Here is a 26,703-nt window from a genome sequence, read left to right as displayed (position 1 = left end):
ATTTTAAATATTTACACCAAATTACAATCTTTCCCTAACCTAACTTTATTGTTTCCTAATGGCTAAACTTCACCAGATGCAGAAATCAAACCCAAGTATGAGGTGTAAAACTCTTTTTCCCCACCCTCCTTCCTGACCAAAATAAAGGACTGGAATATCAGTTGAAACTAACCAGCATCATGTAAGTATTTTTTAAGACATACCTAACAATGCACTCTACGCTTTACCAGTGTTTTCCAGGTTTTGTGACCTCTAAAATGACAACGCACAACCTCTTGTCAGAGGCTGTATATGCCAGCATGGAAGAAGTATACTTTATATTTTCTTTTTCTTACCTTATTCTTATTGTGCCTCAAATATACGTTGAGACCTAATGAAGAGTTGAAAGGTCCCTGCTGGGAACCACTGCTTTACAGAGATGAAGATCAGTGAACTCATACCAGTGTCAGTTTTTACTCCACTGTGACTGTGTTTCTTTTAGTGAAAAGGGCTCAGTTATGTTAATAACACTAGAAAATGTGTCATGGTCTGGTGTCTGTCCCTGTTCCTGTCACTGTTGCTTTATGGCCATTAGTGCAATAGTAAGCATCCCAGCATCACCCTGTGATCTACACACATGCATCTACACGTGCACTTGTGCAAAAACACAAGCAACCACGCAAGCAAACACAATAAGAATCTGAAATATGCAGACCATACACACACATATGCAGACATGGGTTTACTCAGTCAGACAGACACACACACACAGACACAGACACAGACACAGACACAGACACACACACACACACACACACACACACACACACACACACACACACACAGACACGCACACACACACACCAAGAGGCAGGCTGTGAGCAAGCCGGGTTTTTGTGTAGCACCACATGCGAATGAGGCTAAAAGAAGTGAAATGAACCCTTTGAGTCAAAGAGGAGCTTGGGGCGTGCTGCAGGCAGAGAGCTCAGTCAGAGAGGGAGCTTGGCAGGCAAATGCGCCTTCTGTTGACAGCTTCCACTGAACATCTAATGGCAAGAGATGGGGGCCCTCAACCGCTTTCTTCCCCGCCACTGGTTTCCCATTTCACTGCATTTAGTAGGGTGCCTCTCAGCGCATTTGTAAATATGTCAAGTCACCATTCATATTTTACAGTTATTAGCATTGTCTCTCATTTTTTTTGTTTTGTTTTGTTTTTTTTTTTTTTAGCAATGTTGTTTTTCTTTTTCTTTCTAAGGAAAGTTCTTTGTTTCAGCTCTTTTTCTGTTCAGAGTTAGAGAACAGGGCTAGGCACTGATGCCTTGGAGACTGGGTTTTTTTTTTTTTTTTTCTGGAGAAGGAGTTTATGTATTCTTTATGATGTGATATACAGCCTCGGAGAGGGAACACTGGGTAAGAACATACCAATGCCAGGTTACATTCTCAGCATGATATGAGGATGAAAATTATATGAGAGTATCTGAGTGTATGCTCTCTTTCTGTCAATACCTGAGGCTGGCATTGTAACGCATTGGGCTATCAGGATTTTCAGTGTTCTTGCACAATTTCCGATTTGCTTATTTAGAAAACACACACAAACAACCACAATACAAATGGCAATCCCATCAGAAGAGCAGAATGGGATAATATTCTGTTTAACAAATCATTAAAGAATACAAAAAATACAAGATTAAAAAAACTTTAATGTTAAAGTTACACTAGTCAGTATTTTTATATAGACAACGGGTCAAATAAGTATAAGGGACAGTGATCAACACAAATTATCAGCAGAGTGCAGCTCTTATCATCAGAGAGCATTCAGTGGTTCAGATGATTGACATCTTTGTTACTATAAATATCTTTAGAACAAATTTTGCACCAGGGTTTTTACCAGCTATATCCATACAATAAAAACATGGGTTTGACTGCAGCCAATGAGACAAACACAACTCCAGATGCACAACCATCCGTGTGCTGAAGTTGAAACATTTAAATGACATCTTGCTGCTGTAGAGGGCGATGGTGCTGAGAAACTTCAAATTCACAGTTCAACAGATTTTCTCTAAGAAATCCTTGGCCTGCAAATAGGCCTTAACAGGTTTCACTGTGAGTGTACAGTAAAGAATTACATCGTTACTTTGAGGTAGCTTTACCCCCAGCACTCGTCCTCTGTCTCCCAACCTTTAGCAGAAAGGCCACATTTCTGGCTGTATTCCAATTAATATTTTCTCCTCTATATAGTACATGCATACATCACCTTCATGTGCCCACTGCTTTAAATGCACTGAAGGAAATGAAACAAGAAAGTACTTTTCTTAATGCTTGAAAATGATAAACATGTTGTTCCTTGGCTATCTAATTTGCTGTGATGGCATTAATCAGTGTTGCACGGCGGGCGATGGCAAAGCAGAAAGGACAAAATGAACCAGAACATTAGTCAATGAGAAGAATGATGCATTACCTGTTCACTCATAAAGTCATTGGAAATTAGAGAAAGGACTTACTGCTCACAAGAGTTAGACCCCTTGTGTAAGTATTAAACTACAGTAGAAAAAGAAGCACAAAACACTGAATTTAGATGAGACACTAATGGTCTTGTTTACTAATGGTGCGCTGAATAAAATTAGCCTACAACTACTTATTTTCTTTAATATCCTTGTTAGAAAGTGCAAAATTTTGCTAAAATTTTCACAGAGTTATAGTGTTTCCATGCTCTTCAAAGTACTGAATTGATACTAATGTTCCCTAAATAATAACAACACATAAAAACTGTGTAAAGCCTTTCTACTAGCTTCTAACTCTGCTGTATTAATATCTATTTAATTAGTGAGTTTAGATTATTTACAAAGCCTGATTATATATAAACATTTTATTATGTTAAGTGCTGATAATAATAATAATATAACCTTACTGAGGACAAAAATACAAACTTGCCTGACAGTTTGGTTGGACTTTGTGACTCCTGATGTCAGAAGATGTCAGATGCCCTATCCCAGTTCATGGTCTCCTCCTTCTGTCACTGTTTAAAGACAATAATAAAGACTATAATACTTTCAAGTGTTTCCTTAGATACCATTTAACAATTGAAACTTAACTAAGATACAATAAAAAAAAATGGAAAACTGAATAAAAATGGATCATTTACATCAATAAAATCCACAGATTAATTTATAAAACTTTGCAACTGAAAATAATGACATGTTCAAAACTTTATTTTATTTCACAAGCTTGAAACTGTCTTGAAATTCTGATCATTCATAGCACAAGGAAGTTCACGTGTCAAATTCTAGTATAAACATAGCACATTTAAGATAAAACTCTGTACAAGTACATTTTAGCTAAAGTATATGGTGCATCAGAAGTATTTGAGGTACTTGTACGCTGCTGTACATTAAAAGCTCTGTGAGATATTCAGGTTAGCTACTACTGTGTCACAAAAGTGATCATTAAAGGTCCGTGATAAGAGATGGTAATTTTCTGCTTGTTCGCAGCTTAAATACTAAATACTTTTAATTAATTTTGTATTCTTGTCTAAGATTAGATGAATTGCACAGTTTCTTGCCACTTCACAAAATTCTCAAAATCATATTTGGACTGAAATTTGCCCGTGTGAAAGAGTTTCTTTCCTTTCAAATATCACCTATAAGTGCAGTGACTGTCATGCCTATTTTAAAGCTATCACGTTATGCTGGCAGTAACAGTGTTGTTTTTATAATTATGATTTAGTTTATTGGTCCTTCATCAGACTTTAATCATGTCTACCTTGATAAATGTAATTTTTTTCTTCTGGTGATACAATACAAACACATTACTGAAATTGTTTCAAATTAGATTAGATTATCTCATTTTTCTTATATATAAAAACTATCAGTGCCAAAGTGCATTTAAAGATCAAACAGAGAGTTATAGTCTGAGGCAGAAGGCTGCAGACACTGTTATGAAGAGAGAATTTAAAGACAAAGGAGGAGTAAGAGCAGAGGAAGAAGTAATGGGATAAACAGAGAGAGGACATTGTACAGGCTGGTGGATGGACAGAACTGGTGGAGGAGGAGTGAGGAGGTTCCTGAGAGAGGAGGAGAGAAAGCAGGGGGACGGAGCCAGACCTCTAACAAGTGATTATACTGAGGCCCCCCCACCCCTATTCTTTCCCCCTCAGGGCACAGGGACAAGAGAGCAGCAGGCTGGCAGTGTCTGCATGTGGGTGTGTATGTATGTGTATGTGTGTTTATGTGTATACGTGTGTGTGTGTGTATGTGTGTGCGCCCTGCCTGCTTCAGCATATTGTGCCCTCAAACACAAAAAGATGATTAGTGGGATTTTCTGTGAGCTGAACAGCACGCCTTTAAGACTGAGACAGCTGGTAAAGGATGTTCAAGATGAAATGGTCCTGGGGTCTCCTCACAGCCATTCCACTTAAAGAAAAGACAGAAAAATAAGAACTGTTTTTGGCTATCGTACAGCAGCTCTATTCATGCACCACATCACATATTCCAATGAAGCCAGCTCACCCAGGTAGCTATGGGAATCACTGTGATGGACAGGGTGGGATACATACAAACACATCTTAATTTCCATCTCATTCAGCATTACAAACGCACACATCTAAGTACACACCATTACATATACACATACTAAGGTGTCCCCTTTGGCCCGAAGGTTAAACAAACATATTGAATTTAATCAAACAAAACACTTAAAAGTCTGGCTTATATTAAAACAAGGAGCAAATCTCTGCATTCCCTCAAAGCTCATATAAATCCAACCAACAATATCTATTTATTCCTTTATGCAATATGCCTTTAATAAACATAGTGTCAGAAGGAAACCAAATCATCCACGGCTGAGAGCATGTAAGAAAATCAATTAAAATGAAGTCACGGAGCTGGCTGCCCAATTGTCTGTGGCAGTTATTTGATATAATATGGTTAATACTACTGGCTGGGTAAATTAACACAATTTTGCCACGGTACACTCAGCGTGTGCGTGTGTGTGTGTGTGTGTGAGGGTACGGGGGAGGTTTGAGAAAGGCCACTGCTTGGCTCCCATGGGACCTCTGAGAGTCAGAGTAATGCAAGACTTGAAGTAAACAATAGCAGTAGCTGACCGGAGAGGACCCTCAGATGCTCCCTGAGTCTACCAGGATATTATTAGAGCCCAGACACATTTGCTCTGGTTCTACACACTGTGCAAGGACTGAAGGAGAATTTGTTTTTAAATTGCAAATTGTGATATGAAAAAGTGAAACTTTCAAATAGAGGAATCTGCTTTTTTATAACTTGTATAATTAAGTGTTTTAACAAGCTGGAGGAGGTGACTGTTGTTTTGGCCAGTCAGAGTGACAACTGCATTATACTACGTGTACTGAGCTGTTGTGTAAGGAATTGTTCAACATTGCAACAAATTTATTGACTTTCTGGCAGAAATGAGAAAGCCAACACCACTCGGAAATCTGTCCAATTAATAAAAGGATACAGCAAGAAACTGATTAGCCTAATTTAGCCTAAGTACTGGAAACAAAGGAAACAGATAGACTTGAATAAGAGCACTACTATCTTCTCATCTAACTCTGCCAGAAAGTAAAGAGGCCTTTATTTCCAAGAATTCTGAACTTTTCCTTTGATTAAAGAAGAAGCTGAGTGGAAAGTATGGGAAAGTCAAATAAAAAAAAAAAAAAAAAAAAAAAAAATACTCTATGTAACTTCGATGTATGAAAAAACAGTGACACTGTGGAGCTGGATGTGACTTTCTCCTGTTATAAAACAACAGAGAGGAATAATGGTCAGTTTGCTCTGGATACATGTGCAGCTCATTGCCTTCTGTCAGTTTCAGACATGTAGTTGTTACCGTGATAGAGTTATGGACTGTAAAACTAGAAACAGGTGATATTGTTGTTTATCAGTAGGTATTCTAAGCTCTCCAGGCCATCATGTCTGTCTGTGAAGCTAACATTGATCTTAACTAAAGTACTGAACTGTCTGTGGTATTATTCAGTATCAGTCACATAGTAGTTATTGTAAAATTTGACTTAGTGCAGTTATTTCATAGTTATTGTGTCATAAAATAACACTTCCTCTAAAAACAGCAGTCTCTAATGATTACTATAGATTGACAGTTACCATTAAATATATAGTAATGCAGTAGTTAGAATTATTTTAAATGTAATGGTTGATTGTTATTTAGTGGTGTTGGGTATGAATCTATGTATATACTGCACATACATAACACTGATGTATCTTATTAAAGTTAAATTGGAACATAAAAAAAACAATAATATTAATTTTTTTTTCTCTGACTTCCTCTTTGTCTATTTATAATAATAATTAGAATTGCAACTTCATTCAAAATTGCATGATTGATCAGAAAATCTAATCAATCAGCCAGATTGTGAACGTGTGCAGAATGTTTCTATTTCTGTTTCAATTTCTTTTTCTTTTTTTTTTTTTGCCTCCACCTTCTCGCTTCAATTTCAGGTTTGTATTTACCTGTAATAACTCTCCATCTTATTCTCGCTCCCTCTCAGTCCTGGGCCACATGGCTGGTCATTGTTGGTGGTGCACTGTACTGTGATGCATGGACTTCAGTGGATCGTTTGTATCGTGTCGCAGAGCGATTGATTCTGGTGGTGGCTTATGGTTGGAGGTAGGAGGAGAGCATGGGGGTGCGTAGGGGCGGCGTCCAGGCCCCCCACAGCCTGCTGGGAGGAGTTGGAGCCAGGCGCTGAGCTGGAGGGTGGTACTGAGGGTCACAACACATTGTTCTCTCCTCCTAACCCGTCTGGAACCTGTCACTCATTTGTAATGGATGGAGAAAGAAAGACTGAGAGGAAAAAAAGGGAAGAAATAAAAAAAAAAAAAAAAAAAAAAAACTGTTAAAGGTACTTTTGGATTTTTTTTTTTCTGTGACTGTGACAAATGAGGCATCAATCAGGCCTTGAGACATTAGAAACAGGATGATAGCAGTGCATCTGTTTCAAAAACAACAGGAAAACAAGTGAAGCGAAAATATTGGAGTTAGTTTGATATGAAACAGAAATATTTCACTACTATTGCTTTGGAAATTTTCGGAATCAAATGTGTAAATTCTAAAATTGTCTTTTTAGCCTTTTTCCACAGCCTAATAGAAGTGTCCATCTGTTTGTTCAGGATGGGAAACACCTTTTAGAGCCTTAAAACACGAGACGCACAATCCATTATCGCAAATAACATGTTCCCATTATTTTTCAAAGTACAGCAACACAGTTATGAGTATGAACTGGTTTATCCCAGGTAAAAACTGTGGCTATGACAAATAATCTGGCTGAGACTGGTCAACTAACAAACTGTGTTAAGGCTAGAAAAGAATGTGGCTATGTTTAATAAAAACTTAAAGATTAATTGCAGGTCTTCACCTGGTGCAAACTCTGGTGTCCTCTACTTTAGTCAAAACATGGTAAATGCCCATGCACCACCTGACCTTCACTCCCTGACTTTCTGCATTGCAGCATTTAGAATATACTACTGAGGGCAGTTTATTCCATTTATTTATTTGTGCACAAACAACATAAATCTCATACAAAGAGTAAAAATGTACCAGATTTAGCTACTAGCTAATTTCCATCTGTGTCCCTGGGCACTTAGACACAAACACATATAACTAATGCAATTAATATAAATACAACTAAAAAAAAACAGTAAACACTAAAATTCAGTCATAGATCAAAACCAAATGCAGATTCCAACACTCTCCCATATCTCAGATGCTGCCTGTGCCAAAATAATATTGACAAGACTCATTTCTTACAATAGTATTTAAGAAAGAACTACATGTTTTCTGTTTCTGTTCTGACAAGAGCAGCTCTGTGCTTTTCCTGTGGATCAAAAGGTGATGAAGGCTGAACAAATGCTGACAGATCTGATGTCCTGAGAGTATCCCTGACACAACACGTCCTGTCAGAAACCCCCAAATGAAGACATGGAACAGGACATTAATGACAGAGGTTCCCTTGGTATGTGTATGTGCATATCTGTGTGTGTTTGTGTGTGCGGTAACGTTGGCACTCTGGACCTCGCAGCTGAGCCAGTGTTCCCCGTCAACATCAAGGAGCCATGGGTCTGTTCAACATGCAAATGATAGCAGATCAGTGAGGCCAGTCACTGCCTTCACTCTCATGTGAGCCACTGAACAAAAAAAACAAAAAAAACAAAATCCCTACAGCGCAGCCATTTCACAGAATGACAATATCTGTCAGAGTGTGGCATGACTCATTGATATATATGACATGGCTCGGCGTGTAAATGTTAAGTCCAGCTCTCTGCTTCTCATACAGTGTTTCTTTTGCCTAGCAATGGTCTTCAGGTCCATTTGAAAGGGAGCATATAACACAAAGGCAATGAGGCTTAATTAAGACACTTTAGTGAGTGATCACAGTGGGCAGATGGCTTTCTGTAGTGGATCCAAGCTCAACCACGGGACACTGTGAAGTTGAAAAGAACTGCCAAAGGGGGCACTGCAAGTGGGCTTCCCTCTTACTCAGCCAAAGGGGTGGAGGGTTGAGGGAATCATGGAAATAGAAGATGTGCAGATCAGTAAAGGGAATAGGTGAAGGAACTTTCTATCATTACAGAAAAAATATCTTTAAGGGGAGGTTTTATTTAGAATTGATGATACTTAATAGGGTGGTATGAAAACAGGAGCCCAGGACATTAGAATAAAAAACTTATTTTATTGCATTTAAATCTCTGTCCAGGGAGCTCAGGTTTCTGTGGGATTTTTGTTTAGAACAGGGGCTTCAGCATGTAGATATTATTACCACTCACAAATGCTGTTGTCCCTGCTCTGTCTTAGCTTGGTAAGAGAACATGGCGGCTCTAATTTCTGGCTCAGTGTTTTTGCCAATACTCAGCTGGCCCTGCTCCAGCAGCAGACAGATCAGGAAGATTATGTAAGGTGGAAGGGCCTTGAGCTAAGTGTGCTGGGAGTTACTCAGAGGTGTGATTTGACAACCTATGTGCCAAACCATTGCCAGGCCCTCTATACATGCAATAAATGTTAGTGATCACATAACCAGAGGGGCTGAGCAAGCAGAAAAGAAAGCAAACCAATATTTTTCTTCAGTTTACTCTCAGTGCTCTTCTTCTTTGCCTGTGTTGCTGTTTCATTCATGTTAGTTGAAGGGAGGAGGAATGAAGGGAAGATGGACAGAAATAGGTGAAAACCAGATTCATCTTCAAGGAAAATAATCTGGGTCTGTATAGATTTTTTTGTAGTTTGAATAATTGTGTGGTAAAAGCTAAAACAGTGAAGTGATCAAATAGGTGAATTAAAATTAAAGTGTAATAAATTTTACACAGGCAAACACTGAAACCATGAGACTTTCTCATTTGAATTTCTTTATGAGTTTTATTTAACAAAACACTGTACAACTACATTCTTAACACATGAAGAGGCTAAAGAAATCTATGAGTGGACAGTATTTCACTAACGTAACATAATGTAACTGCAGATTACCCCTGTACTATATTTACATAAGGTGAATTGGTTTGTATTGTATTGTATTGCATATATTGTATTCAGATCCTTAATTCTGTACTTTGTAGAAGCTCCTTTTGGCATTAATTACAGCTTTTAATCTTATTGGGTAGGTTTTAACAATCTCCGCACACCTGGATTTGGGCAGTTTATCCCATTCTTCCTGGCAGATCTTCTCAGACTGGAAGGTGCACATCTGTGACCTGCCCTCTTCAGGTCTCTCCACAGATGTGCTGTGGGGTTTAGATCTGGGCTTTGGCTGAACCATTCAAGGGCAGAGAGACTTATCCTGAAGTCACCCCAGCATTAACTTAGCTGTATGTTGTTGTTGTGCTGTCGCCCCAAAGGTTATGTGCACTACGGTCGATGTTTTCTTCAAGGACCTCCCTATATTTGGGTGTATTCATCTTTCTCTCAATTCTGATCACTCTCCCTACCCCTGCTGCTGAGATGCACCTTCACGTAATCATCTTGCCCATCTCTGAAAAAGACTTCTGAAGCTCGGATAGAATGACCCATCATCTGCACAGTCTTTCTTGTCCAGTTATTCATTTGACCAACACAAGGAAGAGTCCTGGTGATTTTAAACCCGTTCCACTTCAGCTTTCCTGTGTTCCTGGGTAGACTCAAAGTTTCAGAAGTGGTTTTATACTCTTTATACTTAGACTTGTGTAAGCATGTATGTGTTATTGAGTGCACACTGCAAAAATCACTTGCAGCTGAGCCAATCCAACACAACAAACTATACACGAGGTGAAAGGGTACGAATACTTCCTCAAGCCAGTGTATACTGTGCATATATGGATATGTTGGTGCATTGTTTGTTGATGCAGAATGAATGTTGTGACTTGAAACTCTCCTTTGAAGCTTCTCTGGTGACAAGCCCCTGAGCTGTGGATGAATGGACGAACATGGGCATCAGCAGCTCTGCCAGCGTGGTGCCCATTCCTTTGAAACAGCCAAGGTAAACGTATGCAGCATGCTACAGTATTTTCATCCCTCTGTGGCTGTCAACCTAAATCTGCCTCTCCAACTGGTCATTTTTATCACTTGCCAAAACTGCCAACTGGTGATAAACTTTCAAGTTAGTTTTTAAATTTCATTTCCCCAGAGTCAAACCGAGCAGGAGTCAGCCAGAATTTGCAATGAATTGCCGAGGGGCAAAATGTTTTGTTTTTTCCCCCCACACCCACTTGCACAGAAAAGAAACAAAGTAAAAAAAAAGAACATGGAAAGAACTGTACATAGACAAGAAGGCAAGCTTACAGACATCTAAGTACACAAGCATACAAGAGCATGCTACAACTCCTTTACACAAAAAGCACACACACACAAAGCTCCATTCATCCATCCATAGATCTATCTATCTATCTATCTATCTATCTATCTATCTACAGCATCTATGTTTCTATCTATTCATGTAACTACTTATATATCTGTCTGTCTGTGCAGGAAGAGCTAGGTAGTTGTAATGGCAAGGCAGCACTTGTTAGAGAGGTAATATCAGGGTATAAATAAATCCTCTGTATCACAGATGGAGGAAAGAAAGAGAGTGAGCATAAAGAGAGCCATCCATCAGTCTCCCAGGGGAGCAGGACAAATTAAAGCCCATAAAAGGGCCTCATTACTGGGGGCAGCTCTCCTGTCTCAGCCTCCCTCATCCTTCCACATCACCTCTCTCACTCTCATTCTCCCCTACTATTCCTCTCTCTTGCACACACACACACACACACACTCAGACACACACAACACATAACTATCACCACTATCAGGGGGAAATTATACACATAAAACACTAAGGAATCCAGTGCTGCTGCTAATATGTCCATATGACAATGTCCACGGGCAGTCGCTGATTCATTCCACACCATTGTGGCGAGCACGCACACAGACATTGTTTGCATATAGTATTTTAATTGATTGTTATAGCAACTGATGAAACCACTTTATGGCTGTTTTCGTGCTTGGTTGGAGCACCTTTTGGTCATTTGGACTTATGAGGGCATATACATTTGCATTTTCATTATTTGTACTTAGTGTTGTGAAAAGGTGCAAAACACAGAGCAATTAAACCGAGCTACTTACAGAGAGACATAATAAAAGGGTAATTTCTACATACTTCTCTGCCATCTCATTCAGCACTGAGCCTGGTTGATGAGTCCATAATGTTGCTGTTGCCAAATGAGGGATTACATTGTCCTTAACCATTTGAAGAAAATCTCACTTAGGTTACTTAAAGATGTTGGTTACGGTTATGAAAAGATCAGGGTTTAGGTAAAATATTAAAAAGTAAGCATGTCCCATTTTGTGTTTCAAATCAGTGTTGTCTTTTTGAATTTTTCCCATGACCACTCACTCTGTCTTTAGCCTTACCCAATTGCTCTGAGTTGCCTAAACATAATCACATAATGTATATCCCGCTTTAGTTGCTACCTGCAGATACTGTAGGAAAAACAAATGCAACAAAATATTTCCCATTATGTTGAGAAAACACAGTCTGGGTGGTATCACATTTATTTTAAAAGTAAATGTTGTTATATTTGGGCACTATATAATTAGAATTGTAAAAAGAGACAACCTGAGCCCAATTTGAGTATTTGTAAACACAATTATGAAACTGAACATATGCATCTGCAAAAGACTGAAGCATTTCACATCTATTCTAACAATATCTGTTCGTAGCAATTAAAGCATCATTACTATTTCTGTAGTTATGCAACTCAAAGTGCCTGTTTAAGGTCAGGAATAGGCTGTGGCCTGAATATTAAGTGGTTGAATATTAAAAAAGTTATGGGACATGTAATATTAACCACATCCATTTAACCTGAATGGTACCTGTGGAATTTTATTCTCATGAAGAAAGTTATGTTTATATTTACATGGTGCGTCTATACTTGAGGTCCAACAAACATGATGAATGTCTTCCCTTCTTATAAACCATTTGAAGACAAATTTTAAAACATTTTCAAACCACATTGTCTGCATACATTTTTACATCAGCTAGAAGTCTTTCTCTTTCCTGCCTTTACCACCAAATTGCTGTTTATTGGTTTGTTACTGCCACCAACTAAAGATCAGCAGAAAAGCATGAAAGCACCGTTGGTAACTGTGTCTCAGACCAAATGGCGTTGACATGTGGGGTCCCCCAGGGGTCCATCTTGGGACCCCATTTGTTCAATCTTTACATGTTTCCTTTAGGTCAGTTAATACGCAGCAATAATGTCCTACCATAACTGTGCAGATGACACTCAGATTTACATTTCACTCACAGCAGGCGAATATGGACCAGTCGATACACTGTGCCACTGCAGTGAACAGATCACTGTGTGGATGCAAAACAACTCTCTCCAAATAAACAGTGACAAGACTGAAATAATCATCTTTGGGCCACAGAAACAAAGAGAAACTGTCAACAGTCACCTTGAGTTTTAAAGAATTTAAAAATCAGGTTAGAAATCTAGAGGTAATCATGGACTCAGACATGAATTTTAACAGCCACATTAAATCAATAACATCGTCAGCATTTTATCATCTAAAAAACATTGCCAGAATCAAAGGGATCATGTCTAAACCAGACTCATCAATGCATTTATCTCTAGCAGGGTAGATTACTGAAACGGCCTGTTCAGAACGCTGCTGCTCGGGTCCTGACTAGAACCAGGAAGTACAAGCACATTCTGTTCTCAGATCTCTGCACTGGCTTCCTGTCACTCAGAGAATAGACTTTAAAACAGCCTTGCTTGTGTATAAGTCTTTCATGGCTCAGCACCACAGTACATCTCTGACATGTTGATGCCATATGAACCAAGTCGAACTCTGAGAACATCAGGCCTTCTGCTCGTGCCCAGAGTCAGGACTAAACAGGGAGAAGCAGCATTTCAGTTCTATGCAGCTAAAACCTGGAATAATCTTCTTGATGCTGTTAGACAAGCCTCATTTCTGGCAATGTTTAAGTCCAAGCTAAAAACTTTTCTTTTTAGCGTGGCATATAATATATGACAACCGACAGTGATTTATCCAAAGTTATTTATCCACACTCAGTCTCCTTTAATTTTATTTCAAGTTCATCTCCCACTATTTGCTGTTTCTTATTTTGATTTTTGCCTATGTACTTTTAACTTGTCTTTTATTAATGTAAAGCACTTTGAATTACTCTGTGTATGAATTGTGCTATACAAATAAACTTGCCTTGCCTTGCCTTACTTGTGGGTGCAATGTAGGAGACATACAAAATGGGTACTAGCTCACAAAAACATGGTTCTTTAGCACAGGTACTTACCGACAATTGTGAAGTATGTTTTAGCAGCTTTCACCCAACATGAAGCAAGGCACTGACACTGTGGAATTATAAAACTCAAGCCTCTTACCACAACGACACAACAAGACAAAAAGGCGAAAAAAATACAACTTGTAGTAAGAGCCATAATGTGGGAGGAGGTGAAAAGCAGGTCTGGGGCCCTTAGTACAACCAAAGACTCACTGGTTTATGTCCCATTCACACCACCAACACCACCAATTCCCAATTTTCTACCCCCGAAATTAGCCTACACACTAAGTAGAGAGTCATTATTTCATTAAATGGCCCATGTAAATAAAAGAAATTCATCATCAACACGGACAAAAGTATCTGCTGAATCCCATGAAATCTCTGACATGAATTATTGAAGGTCTAATGGGACTGAGGGAATGGTGCTGGAGTTGAAGCCTGACAGTGTCCATGAGGAGAAGCTTTAATATGATATCTATTTCTGTGTCTGTGTGACACAGACACCCCCCACCCCCCCTTCCCACCTCACCCCAAACAACCACCACACACTGTCTAACAAACCAACTATCACCTCTGCATACACAACATGAATGTCCTCACTGCAAATGTCAATCACCAGAGGTTGATTTAACAACTTGCCAGTGGACTTTGAGGGTACAAGTAAAACAGTATAAAATTCAGTGCTTGATTACTCTGAGAAACCTTGTCAAATTACACTTTGACATCTTGCATTATGGCAGCATGAAACGAGAAGTGTTGATAGGATCTAAATCAGAGAAAGCTAGATGAGATGTTAGGGCTCTTGAGGGGATTCATTCCAGCATTCGCCTGCGGAGACGCTAGAAAGAGGCCTGTGTAACATCTCACTTTATTTTCCTCAACGCAATGTGAGGCCCCACTTTCTACTTTTGTCTTTCAGCTCAAATTCACACACAAACTGCATACTCAATGATTATTTGCATTAAATTATTAATATGCCAATGGTAACTGTGCTGGGCTTTGGAGTTGGTGCAACCAGCGCACATTCTTTCAAGATGAACATGGTAAGAAGGAACTTCAGAGCTGGTAGCCCTCATTTAAATCAAGTAAGAAAGAGAAGACACTATTGATTCCATGCTCTCTCCCACACATTGGTTTGGCTTGCCTTCCAAAACATTATTTTTTTGCAAGGGGGGTCCCCATAGAGCTCAAAACAAAGAGGACAGACTTGTTTGAGGGTAATACTCTTGTGCACAGTGTGAGGCATTCACTAACAAGAAGGAGCAGGCTGGAAAAAAAACAAAATGTTGCAAACTTCATCCATAGTTGTGAAGCTTCTACCTATGTGGCCACACAATCAGGGACGAAATATAAACAATTCAAACAATGACAGGACAGCTATTTCTTAAAATATACCATACAGAGTTGTCTCACCAAGCATGCCCCAATTGCCAACAACAAAGGCACAAACTTCACGTAATAATAACAAATATATAAAAAAAAAAAAAAAAAAATCAGGCACTATTTCCACACATCAACATGGCAGAATTTGTGATTTAACCCCTTCTGGATTCAGCACTCTTCAAAAACAAGCAGGAATCATTTCTCCATCATCTTCACAATAATGTGAACAGCCAAGTTTGAAGGTACGGTACAAGACAAAGCTGAGTCTGACTTGCTCAGCTCACGATCAATAGAAAGGAAAAAGACACAAACTCTGGAGTCTAATTGATGGTGCTGTTGTGACTGCTGCCCTTCAGAGAACAAGAGCTTATTATTTGCCCGTTGATGATTTGACACAGTTTGATCTGCACATGCCCAATTGCAGGGATTCTGCATCGGGGTTTGTTTACGGATTGATTGATCAAAGAGCCCCTGCATGTCTCTTTGTTTGTTTCATGTATGTGTGTTGGCTTTTATTACAGTAGCACAAAAATTGTAATTTTTGAGTCTATTTGATAAACAGTGGATAGATTTATAAAACACTGGGTTTCATGAGAGGCCTCACCTCAACTTACTGCACTGCACATTGTTTTCAAAAGAGAAAAACAAGTTTATCCTCTGAACTGAGGAATCATAGTATCTCTACTCTGTCTGTTTATGTGTTCTAATCACAAAAATTCATCTGCAGTGGTTGAGTTTGGGTCAAAGAAGTAAATCCAGCTCCAGTTAATCAGGAGCTATAATAATGACAATGACTGTGGCCTGAACCCAACAAAGAGCAAACCCAAACTCACACACATGTTTCTGATGTTCCAATTGTGCTCTGCTTTACACCAAGTTTCCTTTATTATATGGACTTATTCGTTATCTAAAACATTTACTCACAAGGAAGAAAAATAACTCAAAATAACCTTAAACACCTAGAACATTCTTCTATAAAACCAACAGTGACTTTAGGTGGCCTATATACTAAAATCCAACGAATATTAGGCCTTTCAAAACAAAAAAGCAAAATTTCCACCGAAAAAAGAAAAACAAGGTCAGGACTAGATCACTGCTAAACCATGCATATTCTGGGCTCACTACACAAAGCATGACCTGCTGGAGAGCATTGAACAAGTGGAACCATTTCGGCATTAGATAGACATTTGTGTTAACAGGAAACATAATCGCGGTTTTAAAAAGCAATGAGATCATGACTCAAAGGTTTGTTGACCTGACATGAACAAAACAGAATGAATCTGCCCTAATTGATTATTTTGTTGTTGCAGTGAACAAGGGAGAGACTTTGTCTATTAAATCTATTAGGGAAAGCATGTGGCCTTCCAGTGACAGGATTAAGAGCTTTGTGTGGGGATAGCGAGTTAACAGGCTGCTAAGAAAGAGTGAGATCTAGTCTAGTTTTCAGTAGTATCTGGTTCCCTTTCTTGAGGTGGAGATTTTTTTTTTATGAACAGATGTTATCTTTCCAGGAACGAACTGAAATTATAGTTCTGCACTGGTTAGAGCCATAGAGACAACTGACCACACTCTGCCTTTCTTCTGTGTGTGGGAATTGGATCAGAGAAAACATACTGTTTACCCAGACTTTTAAGCATTTCTGCAAGTAACTCAAAGTTCTGCTGAAGTTTTCCAGATTGTCTGAGTTTAACATCATTTGTACCTAGATGTGTAATAACAATGTGGACATTAGGGTAAAGGTCCAGGACAAGAGGGTTGTATTCAACAATATTCTGTATTCGGACAGCAGAAACACAGTACGGATATATACAGCACACACAAAGAAACATATCTGAAACACAGAGGTAGGCAAACTCTGTCAGCTTCTCTTCTGTAACACACACACACACACACACCCTCACACACACACCCACACACACACACACACACACACACACACACGCACACACACACAAACACACACACAGAGTCTACATTCAGTCTTTAAGCACACATTTGCCCTGATACAGCATGAATACTGCATGTACAGTATGTTTACAGAGGATCACAACCTACAGCTGCTTCCTGTTGGCAGGGCTTAGGGGAACTGAGTGGCTAGATTTGCACATCTGGCACTTCATAACACATTTACCAGTCAACAATTGTATGAAGTGTATATTCACAGGGAGAGAGCACTTGATAGATAGACAAAAGGGTTAGAGGATGATGCAGGAGCAGAGGGCAAAAGCTCCTGACTCAGCCATTGAGAGCTGGCACAGTTTTGTTTGTGCACAGGTAGGTTATCTGTGTGTGCATTTATTCAGAAATATATATTTGTAGCCATGTGTGTGTGTCCTGGTCTAGGTCATTAGAGGCAGCTTGCTGTGCCCTGATTTGTGCATTCACAGTATGTGAACACAGCAAGGGATCGATTAGCACTTTGTGTGGCATTTTACACAGGTCTCATCTCTGTACCTTCATTTCCTACTGGATCAAATCTACAGTGTGTGTATGTGTATGAGAGACAGGTGCACAGAGAAAAGGAGTGACCTTTTTCATGGTTGAGAAGCACCTAAGCAGTATGAATAGTATATTTTCAGTCACAAATATTATTTTGGTAAACAGTAAAAAAAAAAAAAAAGTAAGTAGCAAGTTGACCACTTCAGTCTGAATAATAACAATGAATAAATTAAGGTTCCATCTCATTTCAACTGAACTGTAGACTTTTTTTTTTTTTTTTTTTTTGCTGTGATTAAACCAGGCTGGGCAGCATGGTGTGGGTTTTCTCTAGATAATCCGGTTTCCTCCCACAGTCCAAAAACATGTATGTCAGGTTGATTGGTGACTCTAAATTGCCGATAGGAGTGAGTGTGAGTGTGTGAGGTTGTCTAGGGTGTACCCCTGCCTGTCACCCAAAGAGAGATGGGATAGGTTCCAGCAGATCCCCATGACCTCGAAGAGGACTAAGTGGGTATAGATGATGGATGGATGGATGGATTAGGCTGTTTCCAGTTTGAAAACCAAATTGGCATTTTTTTTTTCACATTGGCATTCAAAGAAATACAGGAGTTGGGGGTATAGGTCCTTCTACAAATACAGAATCTTTCTGCAAATGTTTTATACGTATGTTTTTGTGTAGCACTAAAATATGCTTTAATTACTAAAGAATCTTCTCAGTACAGTGCAATAATGGTGATGATGATGAGTCATTAGATTTGTTCTGTTGCTGCCTTGGGATACCACACTTTTAATCAATTTTCGAGACATTCTAATATTGTTCTGCCTTCCAAAACAGATTTAACCAAAGAGTCTTTGTGCCTTACACCAAATTCTCTTTAACGGGAGATGTTGACAAAAATTACGGCTGTGTTTTTTTGCCACACCATGGTGGTAATTTACATTACAGAAAAAACTGAACTTAAATTAATGAGATCACTGAACAAAAAAAAAAAATATTACATATATATTGTAAACCAAAAAAACAAAAGGAAGCCAATAAAAACCTAATGACAAAATGCAAAACTCAGCTCAGAGTTACCTAAATAAAAAGAAAATAAGTGTTTTCTGATCTGCTGCTCCTATGTTCGGGTATAATTAATTTTAGGTGACAAAAACTGCTTGATATACAGTAGTTGATCCTCAAAAGAAACAGCAAGAGGAAGCTCAATTTGAATGTAGACAACCAAAGAAATCCCACCCTTCGGCTCTGACTTCTCTCCAAAACCAAAACACCAAAGAAACCAATCTGTCCAAAATGGCGTCACTTTATAGCACCTTTTGTTCTCTCAGGTTTCACCATCATTGAAAAGCTGCAGCAATATCAGTTCTGCTTTCTTGCAGCATCTTCCAGCATCCTTTTTAGTTGAAGCTTTCTCAAATCCCATTTGTGAACGAAAGCAATAATGGCGATAAAAATGGAGAGGTAACACATCTGCCTGCAGTGCTTTGTGGGAGATTCTTGGCTTGCCCATTGACTGCAAGGGCAGAGTGCACAGAAGTAGGAAGTAGGCTGACACGGAGGTTGGCCATCCACTGGTTTTGTTAATGTTAAGTAAAATGACTAGTCAGGCTTTTTCAGCTGCTGCCACAGATAATTTTTTCTTGTTTCTCATGTTGTCATGTAGTTTATTCAGATCCAATGGGACAAAAAGAGAAATTTAAGAAATGTAACACAAAGTGCTTCCAAAACGAATGGACAACCCTTCAAATAACCCCATGTTGGCCAGTTACGGTGCTACCATACACAAGGTGCCAGCTCCCCAAAAGCATCAGTAAATGGGTTGGCTTTATAAGATGAGGGACTGATCGTTTCTGTCACTTTTGAACATTACAGTCACTTTTCTCTGTTACTGGCCTGAGGCAGGGATGGAATTTTTCTGTATAGCTAGCATTTTTAAGAATTACATAACTATTTCTGTCCCTTTTACACGTCTGATTAGAACATGAAAAATGCTTTCTAGGAAAGTGAGAAAATGTGTTGTATTTTAACAATGCTGCATCTCCCCGCTCTCTATGACGGTTAGCTTTTCACTGTGCATGTTGAGCGAGACTGTCGGGAACAACTATAAACACTTGTCATATAAACTAGTGCTGTTCAAGCATAACTCAAACCTCTGGAACACAAACCCAGTTCTTTGGTGTCTCAGTCTTCACATACTGATCCACCCCAACCTTCACCAGCAAACTTTGGGCTCAGTTTATAGGACATACTAAATGCATATGGGATTTGCTTGCCCCATCCCACCATTTGTGTCATTTGTCCCATTGTAGAGTAGATACTACAATGTCTGATCACTGAAACACATGATAATAGCTTGTGGACACAGATGATATTGAACACAGCACAGTAAAATGGGTATATGGAGAAGGTCAGAGGCAAGAGGAAATCAAGTGCCTACTCAATTAACATGCACTGGTCTATTTACACATACACATCCAAAGTAAGTGGCCCTTAACACAGCAAGGTGCTCAGGAAGCTGCTGCAAGCACAGAGGGTGGATAGCTGAAATCAGCACCACATGCACAAAAAGAAAATCTGGCTGAAACTACACAAGAAACAGAACATGTCTTTTAATGAAGCAACCGTGGTCCTCGGTCATAATTTTCAAAGAAGCAGCCAAGATTAAAGTCAAAGGAGTCTCCCAATGGCTTCAAGTCTGCACTGCTTTGAAAAATACCCCCAGTGTACAAATCCCCCCACCCACCCACCCATATGCCCCCTCCTCCCCTTTTTTCACCCACCCCATCTTTCTCTCTTTCACACTCTTCTTTCTGTTTCTCTTTCTTTTCTTGTTTTTTTTTTTTTTCAAGTAACTGGAGCTGCACTTTAGCCACCAATTCTCACCCCTGATCCCATCATTAAAACGGATCAGGCAGAACAAGGGCTTTTTACGTGTGTGTATGTGTGTGTGTGTGTGCGTGCGTGCGTGTGTGTGTAAGGAAGAGGCAGACAGAGACAGGCTGACAGACCTGGGCCTGCCAAGCGACGTGGCGCTCACTCTTTAAGTGCAACAGACACCTCCTCTCCGACTACAGAACTAACACTATGCCACGCGCACGCACAATAGAATGAATAATTGATCGGCCTGGGGCTTCACGTGTTAAGAACAGAGGAGGCGTGCCAGTAACGTTTTCACTTCGAATTTGTATTGTCTTTAGTCTCCGCCAGCCATCTACATTTCTAACACCTGCCTCAGTCAGATGTGTGCTGGTGCACTAGCCCTGGAACTTTCATCTCACACACACTGTTACTGGAAGAAGAGGAAAAAACATACACTTTCAAGAGATCATTAACTAGTTGGGAAACCGGGACACAAGTTCGATAGCTTCCTTCTTTTCTCCCGCCTCTACCGGCAGTAACCTTTGTTAGATCATTTCAACACCTGCAACATATTTCAAAACACAGACTTCTCACTTGCAAAGGGTTTGCACCATAACTGTAAGAAATGTGAGATATATTTCAAGTCTAAACATCAGATATTAATGTACTACAAGTAAAAAATAACCTACAGAAAATAAACATCAAAAAAAGTCCATGTCGTTGCCAGTGCACCTTTAAAATAGCTGCAGGTCCATAAAATCCTTTATTGAATTATTGGATCCTTATTAAAGACCAAATTATTTGAAATTGATGGGGGCAAAGCCAATTATCCAAGTTCTAGCTGAGAAGTAAGACAGTATGACCATATGAATATATATAGCATCAGAAATAAATGAAGCTTGGGAGTGAGATAATGTAACACAAGCTGAATACAAACCTGCATGTGGTTAAAAAAAGCACTTCAGAAAGTCAGCATCCTTGTGTTTTTACATCTAAACGCAGTGACATGTTTACTGCCTTTGTTCAGAACCTGGGGAGGTGTTTCAGCTATTGAAGCTGCGTGGAAACAAAAACACAAGCTAATGCTTCTGATTTTAATGCTTTAACAAACATTTTACCCTTGCTAAAGAGATTAAATCCCCAACTCCAGCGCCTGAATATGCAGCAAGTCAGAATGTTGAGTCCATATGCATTATACATTAAGCTATTAAAAACTCTTTATCTTTACTGTGCCAAACCAACCAGGGGTCATTTGGTTTATTAGGATGTGGTCCATAGTCTTCTTTTGCCTCCTGAATCCGTTGCATTTCACAGATGAGCCTTCTGAACTCTCTGAAAGTCTGTGCTTATTTCTTTCAACTTTTCAAACATACGCTGTTAACTTCTAATCCTAATGTGCTATGGGAGATATTCAACAGAATACGTTACATCATAAATAAGATTCAAAGACCATAACCCAAAGATGATAACCACAAACTCCAACTCTAAAATAAGGGGTGACCTTACAATTCAGTGGCCACAAAAGGGTAAAGGTTCATACATTATTAACCAAAGTATTCGTGTGACATTTTGGGAAGGATGCTTATTTGCTTTCTTTCCAGAGAATTAGACAAGAATGTAGAAAGACGCAAAGTCAGCCTGCCAGAACAAATTAACAGGTTATATTTTATTTGTCCAAACTACACACAAGAGCATAAAAACTAAAAGTTGGGGTTTATGTAGAGGAGTATTTATTGGCCAGGTGCAGTAAATTCCAGGAGATAAGGTAACAACAAGTGGTGGGATTTTGTAGCCTTTGCAAACAGCAAGGCTCAGTGTTCCCTCCTGTTTGGAGTATTTAAGCTAAGATAAACTTACCGTTAATTGTCTCAGGAAAGCAAATAGTCCTTTTTTCTCAAACTGTCAAACAATTTCTTTAAGCTTAAGGTATACTGGAGTTTTATCTCAAAGTGCTTAATAAGTTCCATCACACTCTTTACTTTCCTGCCAAACTGTTCATAACTATGTAATGTCCTCATGCATTATAAAGCCCCTGGCCACGAGTGAAAAGCAGAGTCAAAAACAACAAGCGATCAAACATCCTGAAGTTGACTGAAGATGAACTGAGATGGCTTGACCTTAAACAATCTTGGGTTCCCTGATGACGCGAGAACCAACTCCCTTCTTAGTAAACAGTCCTGTAATATTAAAACCAGGGGACGTCAAAGGGCTCTAATATGTGCTCCTCTCCTCTGTGTATTGGGATGTTTTGCCCAGGGTCGGCATCCCACCATTATGACATCACTCAGGACCCGAGCAGGAGACTATCAAAGGCGCTGCAGTGGTTTACCATATTCATCAATGGAAAATATTCATATGCATATACACCCTTGCCACACTCGAAGGGAAGCATCTTCTTTTCACAGGCAGCAATCCAATGGCAACACATGAAAAGTTCCGAAACATCAAATAAGACGCTGGGAAAAGAAAATTAAAAATACAAAACTCCATGGTGAAAAGGAAGACATGTTAAAAGAAGAGGAAATTCTTTAAAAAAGTAATAATTGAGCAGCGCCTGATTAATCAGCAGCGGCTTTCTTGGGTAACTGTCCAACATTACTTTTGATTTAGAGTACTGGGCAATCAATGGAAAGTGCTTGAGGTGATGTTTCTAATTAAGGTAATTCATGGTCTGGCTGATATGGGTAAATTACAAATTGCTTTGCACATGTAGATACACATCATGTGCAACTCATCAATTAAGTTGACTTTGATGATTTTATATTTTTAACATCATAGTAGGACTGTAATCAAACTTGGCTCTGGTCTGTTTTTCTAGATTATTTAACATACAACTTAAATCAATATTAGGGGATTTGGGGAATTTCTATATATATATTTTTTTATATACATCAAAGTCTGTTTTTTCTACAATACATCTGCTTATGAGTCTCCACCCAAGTCCCAGAGGGGAAGCTTCATTATCGTTTGAAAAATAATTCGACATTATGAAAAATATGCTCATTGTTTCTGGCCAAAAGTTAGATAAGAAAAGTGATGCTATTCTCATGTCTATCCATTAAATATAAAGCTAGAGCTATAGTTTATAAGCTTTAGCTTCATGGCTTACAGCCATTTAGAGACTGAAAACAGAAGGAAACAAGCCTGGCTCTGTCTAAAGGTTACAAAATCCACCTACTGGCACCTCTACAACTCACTAATTATTTCCAGGATGTTTGTCATTACTTAGAGGTTGCCAGGCAACCAGCAGAAACTCCCAGAAATCACTGCAATTCTCCATAAAAGTTTTGTATGTAGCAATCAAACAAAATATATCATGTTATCTATACTGAGATGTGCTGGGAGTATTTCCAACTGTTTTCATGCTAAGCTAAGCTAACAGCTGATGGTTGTTGGTCATATTCACTGTGAGAATAGTTTCCAAACCTTTCTAAATGATATCATACTATACCATACAGAAACCTGTAAGTTTGTCGGGTCAAAGGCACACAAAGTGAGAGAAAGTGTGTTTGCATCAGGCTGTTAAGGTTCCCATCGAGCAAATCTGGGACAATACTCCAGAAAGCCTGTCTTTTTATTGGCAGCTCTTCTGACGACAAGCTTTAATGGAAGCGGTAAATGTTGAACCTACCGAGGATCATAGAGACTTGACAGTAGATAATTCTTCACCAAGGAAACAAAACGTCAAGAGTCCATCAGTAAAAAGGGGCAAAGGTTTATGGAAACAGCATCAAACCCAGTGTAAAGTCATCCATGCACCATGTCTGATTAGTCCACAAATGATGTATTTAGAGCTACATTAGCAGCTAATGCAATGCTAACACTCTTCACCGATGATCAAAAATCAAACAGACTTTTTTCAGGCTTTCAGTAAAGAAAGAAGAATTTTATCAATGCCATGATGTAAGCATTGGATTTAACATAGTGCTGGCTAAATTAAAGGTGCAGGGGAGTCTGGAGATGTGATGAAATATGGATGACTAGGTTGAGGGTATGCTGGCTGGTATTATGTGAAGCATTTTCTTTACTGTAATAGTGAGAAGACAGATGCACTCAACAACTGATAGATAAAGTAGTAAACACCAGTTCCCCACTAATTCAAAGCAGTTCTTTTTGTCCACTGCCACTCCACAACAAAATGATGTCAACCGAATAACTGCAAGTCTTGCTGTTTAGTGTATAATCAGGCGTCTTGTGTAACCACAGACCTCCGAGCCACTATTAAAGCTAGAGACTTTAATGTGATGGGGCACAGTGCGAGGTGTTAAAAAAACAAGATGCCACGTTCTCAGAGAGGCAGGTTAAGTGGCAAAGAATGGCAGAAAGCGGCAGTGATTTCGCAACGTTGCCGCTGTGCTGCATGCTTACACCAGCAGAAATGGCTTAAATACACCCCCATGAATATGCGATTTCTGTATGAAGAGTTTGACAACAAAGGGGCCCACCACACCATTTTTGATGAGGCTGGATTGACTGTGTTTGTGTGAGCGTATATGTATGTGTGCGTAAAGATCATCAGGTATATACTCGTCTGTCTCACCTAAATCTCTCATCGTGTCCAATTAGGAAGGAGTTAAAAATAAAAAAGTAATCATGTTTAAAACTGCTGATTTGATTTAAGATAATGCCATGGTCTTGAATTACTAGGGTCAACAGTTCTTGCAATAGTATGATAAAAACATTCACACAGATGAATAAATACATACTGTTTTGTCTTTTCTTTGTTAGCCACTTTTCTGCCTTATCTCTGTTCTGAAAATACAGGCTGATAAATTTAAATACTGTTTTAAAAAAAAAAATCAGACTTAAGCACCAGAAATAATCATTTCCATGTGACTGCCAGGTTTGGCTTAAACCATTTGACCTTACTCTTGGTACATAGCATTAGTAAATCAGTTCTCATCAAACATTTTAAAGCAACACCACTCTTTCTTTGAGATTAACCATACATACATATGCAATTAATACTTAGTCAATATACAGCTCATATTGTACAGCTTCACTATTAATGGTTGAAATATTGATCCAATTTCTGGACCTTTTATCTACAGTTTCTCTCCTCAGATTTGACTTTAAGAAAGATAGAAACTGTAGATTTACAGTTTTTTTTTTATTGTGGATAGAGATATGTATGGAAGTGGCCTCTTGAATTCTGCCGGTGTTCAGGCCTGTACATGGGCTTTTAAGCTTTTGCTTAAATTTTACTGCACAATTGATGTTCCATTCAAGTTTCAAGCAACATGGTGCTGGATATTTGCCTCAGAACAGCTGAAACAGCCAGTGAGTGATGATGTGTTGGGTCACTGATGTGTGTGACTGATGTGGTGAATGTGACTGCAGTGGTGACATGGTGAGGGATGGGGGGGGGGACCCATGAGAATTAGGAAGAAACCGATGTCATGAATTTTCTATTTCACTTCAGTGTAGACCTACTGGAAAATTACTGTAATGTGCTTGATGTTAAAAAAAGAAAAGAAAAAAGAAATGCTTTAAAATGATCACATTTCAAACCATTACGCATAGGTCACAGAAAATACATTCATCTAAACTTTGGCAATTTTAACACACCAGGTAGTGCCACATTTCATAAAGGTGAGCGATAGTATCATTCATTTTTCGCAATATTATTTCCAAAAGACATTTTCACATTACAGTATCTAACCAAAATTATTCCACAAATTCTCTTCGTGCTTCTCCTTGAACTTTATTTCTACATTTACACTCTACTTTTATTTTACTGTTCACTTCCTCTCCAAAGTCATGGTAAAATAGCTTTCCTTATGACTTAAGCAGAATTGACAATTAGCCTGCGAGTTGGAGCAAAGGTCTGCTGTGGGTCCCTGATGGTAAAATACAGCAGATGAAGAGATTGAACCACCACCACCATCTAGGGTTGCCTGTTTGAGACTGGCTGCTGTAATTGGCACCCACTCTGTAACACTCACATTCCATCACACTTTATTAAAGCCCGTCATCCAGTCAAAAGCTAATCTTTTATTCTGTTTTCCAATTATTCTAAAGTGGCGGGCTTTAAATGAGGAGGAGGAGGAGATAATGAAATTAACTTCCTAACTTACAGCAATTCTCTACGGCACAATGATCAGATATTCTCTTGGTCCTGGGAAATGTATGCTAATTTTATGCATCTATCATTAGTTATTACCATTGCAGCAACATAAAACAGAGTTTTCTTGAACAATTAGACTTAAAATGGTGCATTTTAATCAGTCAGGGGAGGTTTGCATGCATATTAAAACTGCTGTAATTGAAA

General features: G+C 38.9%; 1 long non-coding RNA gene across 1 annotated transcript in view; it reads right to left on the bottom strand.

The window, feature by feature from the left end:
* Nucleotides 1–2,861: 2,861 nt before the first annotated feature.
* Nucleotides 2,862–26,703, bottom strand: part of LOC113128445 (uncharacterized) — a 107,510-nt gene continuing 83,668 nt past the window's right edge. The window contains exons 3-4 of the long non-coding RNA XR_003295515.1: nt 6,459–6,792; nt 2,862–2,995 (exon numbers count right to left, since the gene is read on the bottom strand). This is a non-coding gene — a long non-coding RNA (uncharacterized LOC113128445). The remainder of the gene's footprint in view (nt 2,996–6,458; nt 6,793–26,703) is intronic.

Source organism: Mastacembelus armatus, chromosome 1 (assembly GCF_900324485.2).
Source record: "Mastacembelus armatus chromosome 1, fMasArm1.2, whole genome shotgun sequence".
Taxonomy (NCBI): domain Eukaryota; kingdom Metazoa; phylum Chordata; class Actinopteri; order Synbranchiformes; family Mastacembelidae; genus Mastacembelus; species Mastacembelus armatus.
Note: the sequence above shows the minus strand (reverse complement) of the source record. Positions and strands in the feature narration are given on the sequence as shown.